We start from the raw sequence: 13,392 nt of genomic DNA, 5'->3' as shown, positions 1-13,392 counted from the left end.
TCATTAATAGCATTATTGATTGCCAGGGGTGGAGTCGCTTTCTCCAGAGGCCAACAGTACTAATAAACAGTACGTGTGAATAATTAGTCTCTGCTGTGTACTGTTGAGAAAGTTTATAAATTATCATCTTTAGAGAATCGGCGAAGTAAGCTGGCATAAAGTAATCATTGCTTGATTTTCACAAGACAATTCATTGACCTGTTCTTAAGTATTATTGAATAATATTCTTTAATATTGTATATACATAAAAACCCCGTGACAGGAAGTAACTCCATCTTATGTAGTGTTTGTGATTAGTGGATGCATAACAGATGTAGCGGTATTGGTGGAAGGTTGTGAAATACGCTGACTTCATGTGTGAGGTGTGTCGGGGAGAGCATGTAGAGATTGGCAGGCATGAAAGGATTGATATTGCTGGACAATCACTTGAGTTGTGAAATACTTTTGTTACTTGAGGGACATGTTATAAGCTAGAGGTGGAGCTGGAGTAGGGTAAGGAGTGGTTAGATTAACTTCAGGAAGTTCTTGCCTCTCCAAACATGAGAGGGATCCTTGTGTGCGGCATGTGCAAGGAATGTAGTGCTTTATGGTAGTGAGACCTGGACAGTAAAGGAAGAGGATATTCCTAGGCTCAAAAGTCCTGAAAGGAAAATTATTAGAGGGATATGTTGTGTGTTCTTGAATGCAAGGTCTAGGGGGGGGGGGCAAGGATTGCGACTGAACAACTGAGAGGAAATATGGAACTTAAATGTATTGGCGTTGTGATGAAAAGCGGTAGAGTGAGATGGTTGATAGGATGGAGGATGACAGATTTAGGCAAAGGTGACAAGTGTGAACGTCGTTGGTAGGGTTGTTAGAGGCAGACCAAAAAAGACCTGGGACGGGGTCATAGTGTGACCTCAGAGGTAAGGAGCTGAACAGCAAGGCTGCCAAAGATCGAGCAGCGTGGAGAGCCACCATTAGGTGACCAAGCCCACAGCATACAAGCATGATGAAACCGTTATATACAATGCAGTTAAACGATACCATTCTTATCTCACAATCAATTTTCTTCAGACTATAATAACTTACCAAAAAATGAAACGACAGGACGTAATATTTCAAATTATATTAAGAAAATGGACCCAAATAAATCAACTGGGCCAGACCAAACATCTTGTGTGTTCCGCCGATGATTAAATTAGTTAATCTTTCCTATAAATTTATTTAAAAATCTGAATGTTGAGTACGGACTCAACGGAAGCTCGCTAATATATCACCTGTCGCTAATAAGGAAGTAAAACCGTTCAAGAAATTACCTCTGAATTGGACTAAGGACATCTATCTATCTATCTATATACCTAGGCTGCTTCCCCCAAGGAAAGGGAGGTAGCCGAGACAGGACGACTCACTCTCCATTTACTCATCCATTCAAACACATTCATTCGCATCTTAGCCCCAAAGGGGAGAACGGACAGATCCTCACCGCATCACACCGCACAAGGGTCAACTGCGCAATGCAAGCAGTGACATCCACAGCAGGGCCCGACAGCAGAACTGGTTTACCCCTGCCACATCATAACAGACCCATCCCCTTACCCGCACCTGACCTGACTAGCTGATCAGACCAAATGCGGGAGAATATCCCCTCAGGGCTGCGTCATCACTTATTCATTCACAATTTCTCTCCATTTATTTCTGTCACGCACAGCCACTCTTCCTTGCTCAACAGACATCCCTCTCGCATCCAGCGCTCTCTTCACACTGTCCATCCATCCTATTCGTGGTCTTCCTCTCAGTCTTACACCTCTCACATCAGATCTAGTTATCTTTTTCACCAATCGCTCATTATCCATTCTCTCCATATGCCCAAATTATGGGAAACATTGATTAGAGATTATTTCATCTTCTTTAACAAGCATAGTCTTACTGGAAGGTAGCCAGCACGGACTCCGTAATAAGACATCATATGTTACAAATCAGGTAATTAAAAAAATTATATATATATATATATATATATATATATATATATATATATATATATATATATATATATATATATATATATATATATATATATATATATATATATATATATATATATATATATATATATATATATATATATATATATATCTACGATATCGGGGAAGCAAAATTACTATGGGATGGCATCTAACTTGATGTCCAGAAAGCGTTAGATAACGTCCCACATCGAAGACTATTAGAAAAACTAAATGCCCAAAGTTTATATGACAAATTATGTTCGTGGATTGCTGATTGGCTAGCCAGTCCCAAGCAATGTGTGGTAATAAACAGGGAGTCATTAGCCTGCGTAGAAGTAACTAGCGAAGATATTAAAGGGTCAGTTCTAGAACCAGTTCTTTTCACTCTAAAAAATGAACTCGTTTCAAAAACTAGCGAAATTTGCAGATGACACGAATATTGGAGGCAGGCAGAGTAATTAAGAATCTAGACCGTGAATCTATAAAAAATAACCTGGATAAGTTAGAAATTGGAGTGAAAAATGGAAGATGAAAATTTATGTAGGTAAATGCAGAGTCTTTGCCGACGAAACCACTAAATAATGACCACCGTATGTTCGATACGCCATTGACGGAAGTAAAGGGCGAGAGATATTAAGTTCATTAACAACTTCAAGACTTCTTAAACACTGTACACCGGTTAGAAACAAAGGAAACAGAATGGTCGGCATTATCGCAAGAAACTTCGGTCATTAAATGCCCGATGTAATCTCGAAACTTTATTCCTCTCTTATTATTAGACTCCACGTAGAATACTGTTTGTGATTCTGGTTCTCGAAGCGTGTAATCGAGATATACAAACTTGTGAGAGTGTACAGCTATACAAACTTGAGAGAGTGCAGAGCTGAGCCACAAAAATGATCCCATCGCTGCAAAACTTACCTCCCATCTCCGAATTGCGACTGAAGAAACTAAGTATGTTTTCTTTAAAAAGATAATAAAATACGACTTAAAGGAGATCTGTTTCTTGTACTGAAAATTCTTAAACTCAGATAAGTTAAATATGCTAATCTGTTCGAAATACAGAATGATACTATGACTAGATACTCATAAAATGGAATGAATTTCAAAAGCAAGAGATAAGTAAGTGATATGAGCATAAGGAAAAAGTACTTTAATATTAGTTAAGTGCAACAATGGCATAAGCTACAAATACTTCGACACGACTATAAATGAGTGTTGTTTATTTCCAGGCTGAAGCGTATGCTGACGAGGGTGAGTTTGCTAAATAATAAGAACATTCGGTGATTGTGTACGCTCTTACTTTTGCAGATCTGTAAATTAGAGATTACACTGTGGATAATTGTGGCTCTTCTGGCCGTTCTATAAAACCTTCTATTTGTATTTTTTTAAACATTGCTTTTTTTCTTTCTTTCTTTCTTGCAGCCAATTTTGTTGGATGATGTGGTGGGTGGGGTAGATTCTTCCTCTTTTCCATTCATTTTATCCTCTTTTCTACACGTAGGGTAGATCTTAGCAGAATTAACTTCTCCAAAAGAAAACCTCGTCATGGGCCATTAAGTCTTCTTCTATCTGTACTTCCTATTTACAGTATTCTTATTTACATTATCCGTATCAGCGTTTAGAGTAGTTTCAAACCTTTTTGCTCACAAACATATAATACTCAGAAGCAGCGCACAACATTACTACTGTAAGTACCAATGCCAAGCAACACAGGATCATCAGCATACATCATATCTGAAATACTCCATGCCTATCGGTTTATCACCAGCATCAGAAAGGAGAAAACAGAAGATTCGCATATACAAGAACTGGAAGCTTTTATATTATAATTCAGCCACTTCATCATTAGTATTAGTTGCACGAAAATATAGAATATTTGCAGAATCTGTAACACATTAGTGTCATCCAGGACGTCCCAAAGAGTCTGGTAGGGAGGATCGATGTGCCTAACGACCAGGAGGGATGTGAGGTTGCCGGTATTACTGTGTTAGCACCACCATCATCATCATCCACATCCCCAGCACCATTCACTCCAAACACTGCCACCCAGTGGTTTTCGTCACGTCTGTTTCAAGAGACTGATGTACAGTTTTTATCGTCATTTTAGAAATCTTCATCATCCTATTATCACTTTAGAAATGAGGTGGGTTATGACGAAAACAAAAGGGACAACACAACACACCTTTCATTAACTATACAGGCTATTTCAAAATATTGTACTTGATAAATTGTACTGTTTAGACGTCTCTGCCTCGTTCTATGTGTGTGTGTGTGTGTGTGTGTGTGTGTGTGTGTGTGTAGGGGGAGGGGCGAGTTTGTAAGTCCTTATCCTACTCCTGAGAGAGACTACACTGAGTCAAGCTTGGGTATGTGGGTGGGTGGATAGTAGAAAAATAGGTTCGTGATGTAAATAGGCCCATGGTGAGAAGAAGTCCCTGTGGGAAGATAGGTCTAGGGGAATATATATCCTTGAGGAACTGGGCCAAGTAGGAATGTAACTCCAGTGGACTAAAACAGGTTCATAAGGGAAAGATGTGTATGGGAGATAAGTCCATGTGGGGATTCGGTGTTTCTTCTTGAGGAGAAAATAGGTCTATCGGGTGATTAGACTCAACGGAGAAAATACGTCGAAGGGAGTCAAATTCAACCAAGTTAGAAAATTAATCAATGAGTAATATACGGCTCAGGAGGAAAACAGACCCATGGAAGGAAAATAAATTGATGGAGAAAATCGTTCCATGGTGGAAAATAAGCCCAACGTGAAGAATATGTCCGTGAGGGAAAACAGGCTCATTGGGGAAAAGACTAAGGCCTTGGGGGAAAATTGGTCCATATGGATAATATGAGTCCCAAGGGAACAACAGATCCATAGGGTAAAGCACACCCACAGGGAAAAGAGATCGATGTGGAAATACACACTACTATGGATACTTTTCTCTAGCAAAAAAAATAATAAATAAATAAAAATAAAAATAAATATAAAAGAGGTGGATGGGTGGGTTTGTGGCTGACACCTCGGGGTGTAGTTGGTGACGGGTTTATGTACAGTATAAGTATCTACTGAAATACAGTGTACGTAGATGCCTGGCCTGCAACCGTGTGCGATCACTTCTTTGGAAATATATCATCAAACATCACATTAACCTTTACAATTTTATGCTTAATCCCACAAGAGAAAAAATATCACATTCAATATTGTATGTTTCAACTTTCAAGTACAACGGTAACATATGTATTTAATGTTACAACTAGTGCATCCAGATAATGCTGTCAAGATTTAACGAGGTTTTAACTTAAAGTATTGATACGTAAATAAAAAATCCGAAGAAGAGTACAGTTCATTTGACTCCATGCCTGTATTTGTATCAGTGCTGCCAGTGGCCAGATCCCCTGAGATGTGAACCTTGAACCACAGTGTATTAGCAGGATTCGAAACATTCACTTTTAGAGTTGGTGAGAGGGGGATGGCAATTTACAGTTTGTTTGGGCAAAGGAAGACTGTGTGTAGAGATGAATCAATGATATGGTTTTGCACCTGAGAGACACGGCAAAGTAAGATGCAGTCACGTAGGTGCTGAGGGAGTAGCTGAGTATACAACATTATAGCAATGAGAAAACGAAAGATTTTCTATAAGCAGCAAAATTAAGGTATTAATTGCATATATCAGTGCAATTACATATATTGATGGTATTCCACAGTTGTGCTTAAGAGGTAGAACATTATTTTATTCTCTCTCGTCCTCTTTTGTTTTTAAAATTCCAAAAGTTAAATTATTTCCCTGCCGGTTTTTGCAGGATTGCATGGTGGGTGGGGGAGAAACATCCACTTTTCTCTCTTTTCCTCACAAACGTTTTGATCCTAGTAGAATTAGGTGTTTTTAATTTGTAAACAGTTAACTTTGTTATGGGCCAATGGGCTTCCTGTAATCTCTATTTCCATTGTATTCCTATCCTACTTCTCTCTCTCTCTCTCTCTCTCTCTCTCTCTCTCTCTCTCGCGTCATCCTCACTTCGCATCCCTATCCTCGCACATTCTTTTCTCCAACACCTAAGCCCGCTGTTTCCCTTCCATCCTTCCCTCTCCTCACTTATTCTTACTAGCCCCACACTCTTTTTTTTTTTTTTTTTATAAAATTCCCATAAAATAATATAAAAGGATATTTTGTTCCTTCTATACTGATGCCTTAAAAGAGCTCAGGTCGGGTCGAAACTCTTGGTTCTTTCTTACATCTCTCTCCATAACTTATGGGTAACTGTCTCTTCACCACGAAATTTTGGGTAACAACTCTCCACCATTAACTTACGGGTCACAGTTCTACATCACGAACTTATGGTTAACTCTCTATATCAATAACTTATAAGTAACTCTCATGATTAATGTATGGATAACTTTCACCATCACTACCTCTCTCCATCATTAGGGTTTTGTAACTCTCTTCATCCCTAACTTATAAGTGACCCATTCTCCATCATATTCTTATTATCTCTTCAAGAATTACATGGGTAACTCACTAACCTACGAGTGACTCTTAATTTGTCTCAAACTTAGGGTCTCATCGTCACCAAATTCATGGATAAAACACCAACTTATAAGTGACTTTCTCCATCACAGACTCAAGATCTCTTCATAAATAACGTATAAGTAACTCGCCAAGCTAAGAGTGACACTCTCCATCGCAAGCTTAAGGTCTCGTCGTCACTAACTTATAGGGAACTGCAGATCACGTAGTTTCTCCATCACTAACTTACGGGCAACTCTCCATTACTAACTTAGGGATAATTCTGTAATGGACAACACTGTGTCACTGGCTTACGGTTAGCTTGGACTCATTCAGGGCACCGGATTCACTAATAGTTATACGACCAGGATCAATTTCATTACACAGATTTTAGTGCGCAGAAGGAAAAAGAGATGTATGAGGTTTCTGCCATTGCCATTACTGTCGTTGCAAATACAGGTCGTACTTCACGTGTGTTAGTCCCTAACTGCACTACGAAGCCGTGTTATCTGAAGTACAAATACAGCTGTTTCACTCTCTCTCTCTCTCCTATATGTATATTGTATGTATGTATGTGTGTGTGTGTGTGTGTGTGTGTGTGTGTGTGTGTGTGTGTGTAAACCTACCAGTCATCCTACTGGTGGAGGCTAGTGTCCTGGTGGGTAGGCTTGTGGGCCGATGAGTAAGATGGTTGGGTGGGTGGGATGGGCAGGTTGAGAGGGATGGATGGATAGTGCAGGGTGTCCAGGGTGGGTGGGCAGTTGTGTGGAGTGCGTGGGGTGGGTTAGTAAGCAAGCAGGGTGAGTAGGGTGGGTGTGGAACGTTTATTTATCGGGGCTGGTTGGGTGGGTGGGGTGGTTGTGCAGGGACTAGCATGGTATGGGTAGCTCTGCATGGAATGGGCTGAGTTGGGTGAGTGAGGAATCGAGTGGAGTATGTGGGTGGGTAGGTAAGTGGGCAGGGTGGGTTGGTGGGTACGTGAGTGGGTGTTTAGTGAGGAAACTAGCCCGGGTAAATTAAGTTACGGGGAAGTGAATAGGCCAATGATCCAAATGGGAAAATAGGTCCATGATCAACGTCCCTAGGGAAATGGGCCCAAGTATGATCATAGGTCCAACGGGCAGTTATCTCCACAGGGTCAATAGATCCATGAAAGTAAATTAGTTCATGTGGAGATTCAGTGATTTTCCATGACAGAAAAAAGATCCAAGAGTTTAAACCTGGCCTGTGGGTAAAATAGGTTCTAGTGAGGTAGCTCGTCAATGGGAAAAATAGGTTCAAAGTTGGCCCAATGGGGAAAATAGTCCCACTGTAAAAGTAGGTCCGACATGGAAAATAGGTCCATAGTGAAAAATATGTCGCTTGAAAAAAAAAGACCATGGTAGACAATTAGTCCAAGGGGAAAACATATTCAAAGGAGGAATAGGTCCTTGTAGAAAAAATAGGATGACAAAAAAAAATCTGAGTGATAATAGGGTAAAGTAGGTCCATGTACTGAATCAGATCCAATGGGGAAAACATGTCCACATGAAAAATGGGCTTAAGAGGGAAAATAAGACCTTGGGGAAAGTGTCAAAACAGGAATAGGTCTAAGGAGGAAAATAGGTGGTTAAGAGCTAACACCTAGAAGGTGTAGCTGGACAGGGGTTTTCTATGTTGAAATACACAATTATTAATGCTACCACCACATCAATTTATTCAACTGTGAATATATTTCCATTTGAAAGAGTTAGATATAGCCTTTGTTAACCTCTTGCGATGTCTCTTAATCTGGATAAACTTGTCCGGAGATAGCATGAATGGCATACAACAGATCCACCATCTTGAGGTGATTAATTTTTTTAATGGCTGTAGTCAATGCCAATTGATGCCGTTATTTCTTTTGTGGTCTCCCTGAGAATAGGATCCGTGTAGTAAGAAACGTCAGAGTAATAGCTAACGTACTACTTCAAGCTTATGACGTATAATTTTCTATTTTCTTGTTATCAACTGACATATTTACTCAGCGTAGGAGTTACATTCTAAACAAGAGGGGGTTACCAATAGGCTTCATTTACCTCTTCGCTCTCGAAATTCTCTCTTAAGCAGAATAATGTCTTCTCACAACAGTGAGCCCGATTGTAATACGGTAGACGTCATCACATTCAAAGGAAATTCCCTCTTATGCCTATTCCAGTCATTTCTTTTATCCTTGTATCAGTGTTTTCCATACTGTGGGGTGTGCCCTCCTGGTGGGGTGAGTAGTATATGCAGCGTGGGTGCAGCCTTATGGGATTGTGAAGTAACTAAAAACGTTTGAAGTTCTCCTGTATACGATCTTGAGTATCACTTACGTTTATCCTTTTCTTTTTTTCATGAATGGACTTAATCCTCTTTAGGTAATGTTTCAATTTTATGCAGTTCGCAAGTAAATCGACTGAGACGGCACAAAAATGCGATTCTTAAGGTACCTAGAGGGGCATTCAGTGGAGAGCATCTCTCCGTCAAGGGCAACGTGATTTCCATAATACTGTTCATAATGGGTTAGGGATATTCATGACTGAGTGGCCCTAATGAGAGAGGACAGTGTTTGCGAACTCCCTGTACTGTTGTTTGCAGATGATACTGTGTTGTTAAGTGAAGACGAAGGGGAGCTACAAAGCTTGGTGGATGAGTTTGGGAGAGTGTGTAAGAAACGATATCTAAAGGTGAATGTAAGGATGAGTAAAGTTATGGTCTTCGAGAGAGGTGAAGTCAGTGAATGTACAGTGAGGTTGGATGATGAGGAAATGGAAAATATGAGTACGTTTAAGTACCTGGGTACTAGTAGTGTGATGATTAAGGATGGAAGTTTGGAGGGTGAAGTGCTTGAAAGGGTACAACAAGGAAGAAAGGTTGCTGGTTCCTTGAAGGCAATGATAAGAAACAGGGAATTGAGCATGGATGTGAAAAAGTTATTACGTGACAGTATTGTGATACCAACTCTAACGTACGGAGGTGAAGCTTTGACGTTGTTGGAGGGACAGAAATCAAGAGTGAGAGCAGTGGAAATGAGTTAATTGAAAGGAGCCTGTGGAGTCACATGGAGAGACAGACTGACACATGAGGATGTGAAGGAGCGTTGTGGTGTGGATGTGGATGTGATTGGAAACGTTACGAGAAACACAATAAGGTGGTTTGGCCATGTGGAGAGGATGGAGAGTGAGAGACTGACGTGGAGAGTGTATGTGAATGAGTTGGAGGGGGAGAGAGCGAATGGAAAGCCAAGGATGAGATGGAGGGATGGAGTGGAGAGGTACATGAGAGAAGGGGGTGTGAACTGGGAGCTGGGCAGTGAAATGGCGGGGGACAGGGCGACGTGGAGGCGATTTGTTTATGGCCATCCCGTGAAGGGGATTAAGGCGTCTGGTAATAGATAGGTAGATAGATCATTGTTAAGCATTTCGCAAAAGGTGTTTTCCGGATCCAGAATCTGTAATATGATCCAGATTGGTCCCAAAGGTTAATCAATTGTTCCCTGGGAATGGGCTATCTACCCACCAAATTTGATCGAAATCTCTCTTTTAGTTTTTGAGTAATCCTTCTAACAGACAAACAATTTAACAAACAAACAAACGGGTTAAAACATACTCTCCTTGTTGGAGAGAACAATATTACAGTGCATCCGAACATGTGTTGCCGTCAGCACACAGCGATCAAACGTTTTCAGTTCAATTATGTCACAATCAGCTTATTGGGAGGTACTCATATTTTTTGTCCTCGCCGTTTTTTGTTCATTGTTTTGTTGAGGTTACTGATACAGATATTAAAAAAGTGTTATCACCCTATATTTTGCAGACAATAATTTTATGCAACACATTCACCAACTGAAACTGAGAAGTATATAAAAACTTCATTTTCAAAGAGACATTTAAAAAAATGAAAACTTTCATTATGTAATCACTCCTTTTATTATTATTACAGAAGTGATAAGTATAATAAAAAATTTTAAATAACGCTCCGCTTCAGATTCCTTACGTACGGTAGATCTTGTAAACATTGTGATGGTGATGGTGGGGGGGTGAGTGTTGTCAGAATATCTGGAAGTTAGGGCGTCTTCATGACTGAAAGTATGAAAACTAAACCCAGGCAAGTAATTGTTAATTTAGCCTGTCTTTGCACACGCACACACACACACGTCTTAAAAAGACTTTGTAGTTACTTGTAGAGAAGTTATATATATTAGACTTGTGGACGAGCAGTTGTTATACTTGAGTTGTTTGTACGTTGATAATCTTGGTTCTCATTTGTCATGCAATGACAAGGAGAGATAAAGAACAGTATGGGACTATTTTTATTTGTCTTGGAAATATTAACAAGTCTCTCGCACATGAGTGAGTATAAGTAGAGTCCCTGTTTCCCTGTCTCTCTCTCTCTCTTTCTCTCTCTCTCCCTCTTCCAAGTTGCTAAGCCTTTCTCCCCACTACCTGCCGATTCTATGGCCTCTCTTCTTCTGAGCTCTCTTTCCTAAATTCTGGTGAAACAGGGGTCGTGTCACGTGTGTTCACTGTGGTTGGAAAGCTCTAGAAGCCTGTGTGTGAGTATGTGTGTGTATGGTCACGAGGCGCTGTCGTGTGCCTATAAAGCATTCCTTGAGTTAAGAGTGTGTAAGCATGTTTAGCATTGCTCGATTCTCGCAGACACAGTACCTTCTCATCATCTGACTTCCTGCTTCTATCTGTCTCTCTATCTATTTATCTATCTATCTATTATGATTTGTAATTATAATATGGAGTCCTAACATATGCTCGGCACACGCCACTGGAGGTCCTCCGACAGCAATCATCATTGACATATGCTAATCTATTGGTATATAATATTGATTATAATATTGTATACATATAACATCCAAAGTAAATAGCAATTATCCAGTAATATTACATTTTAAACAAGTTGTATACATATTTGAATAAATCCAATGGTTGTTGTATAACATTTTGTAAGATGTGTATGTATAACAGACACGCATATAATTGTGCAATGGTAATACTGCTAGGTTATACATTACATATTGAGTTATCCCTTTAGTAATGTCTAATATTTCACCTAACTTGTATGATGATACTGGTAATACAGAATTGTGGTATAGTTGTATGACTTATAACATTGTAGTAGCATTGTGGTAATACATAATTGTAACATTTTATGAATTGTTACAAAATATTGTGATAATGCATAATTGTGTTGGCCTTATAATTGTAGTTACATTTTGTTAATGCAACTGTTACGTAAGTGTCTTGGCCTTATAATTGTAGTTAAAGTTACATAAAAGTTACATCTTGTTAATGCAACTGTTACATAATTGTTACATATTGTTTGTAGTTACATAATTGTAGTTAAAGTTACATAAAAGTTTCATCTTGTTAATGCAACTGTTACATAATTGGCAAAGTGTAACATAATGCAATCGTTTGTCGTTACATAATTGTTACATATCGTTTGTAGTTAGATAATTGTAGTTAAAGTTACATAAAAGTTACATCTTGTTAATGCAACTGTTACATAAATGGTACATATTATTTGTAGTTACATAATTGTAGCAAGTGTAACATAATGCAATCATTTGTCGTTACATAATTGTTACATATCGTTTGTAGTTACATAATTGTAATAATTGCAGTCTTGACATATATATGTGATCTTACTCTATTACTTTTTCTTTCATTCTTTCTTCTTCTTTTTTTAATTGATTTTCTATAGTTTGTTTTTCTTCGCTTGTGTACACTTTTTCTGTGTTGTTCATGGTTGCATAATTACTGGCTAATTCCCTTGGGACCCTTTTTTAAGGTTTAATTTATATTGCACAGATATTACTGAAAATGATATTATATAGTCCCATATTTTGTTATTTTATATAAAAAATATATATACACTATATACAGTATTAACTATATACACTGACTTGTTGTTCACTTGTACCTATCGTGGGTAATATATGTGTCAGCACTGTATGGAAATCTTTGTCTTCACGATTGTGTTGAAGATGTTCATTCTTGCTAACGTCATTTGTGTTGGCCATTTTTTTTTTTTCTGGTTTTCCTTGTAACTTAATTTATATGTTTCCACTAGGTAGCTTTAATTAATAAATGTTTAATACAGTTCTTTTAATCGCTCACTGATTAACTGTGATGGTATATTTTCTTTACTACTTTGTAGATGTAATAATGTATAGCTGTATGTATGAAACACGTATTTTATGTAGGTATAAATGGTAACACTCGTTGCTGGTAAATAAATGTTATAATAAATGAATGAATATATACAGTGTAGAATATTTATTATTGGTGCAAGTATTTAATGATTGAATTATGAAGATAATTGAAGTGGGTATATGTATTTAAGTTGTAACTATACAGCAGGTTTTATATGTTTGTGCAAAATGTGTTGTCTATCACTGTGTATCGTATGAATGAAGTAACTATGTAACTCACTAATTTTTTACCGTGGTGGGAATGGTGTGAGTGGTGTTGCACGTGGTGATATCGTTGTTCTTCACGAGTTGATTGACGTGTTGTGGGGTGTCAGACACACGGCTTGGCGTCCTGTCAGCAAACACGTCTGGTGACATCGACATCCCACACTGGTAGCTGTGGTGAGTAAATGAGTAGCGATGAGTAACTTGAGTGAAGATGAGTGAGTAAGATGAGTTGTGAATATGGACTTGGTATTCGCTTCGTTGTCTTGACCTCTTCACTCCTGCGTCAGCGGTGGAGGTTGGGTGGATGTAGCAGAGAGAGGACGGTGAGGTCTGGTGGTTGTGAGGTGTGAGTTGTGTCTCATTCTTCGTTTGTTTGTTTTGTTTTTCTTTCTCGATGTTTTCTAGGTCCTTTTCTCTTGCGATTTACTCGTTGTGGGATGAAGACTGTCGTTACTTGTAGGTGCGTGTA

The sequence above is a fragment of the Coenobita brevimanus genome, chromosome 8 (genome assembly GCF_032717465.1).
Source record: "Coenobita brevimanus isolate Jiangsu-jjx chromosome 8, ASM3271746v2, whole genome shotgun sequence".
In the NCBI taxonomy this organism is placed as follows: Eukaryota; Metazoa; Arthropoda; class Malacostraca; order Decapoda; family Coenobitidae; genus Coenobita; species Coenobita brevimanus.
Note: the sequence above shows the minus strand (reverse complement) of the source record.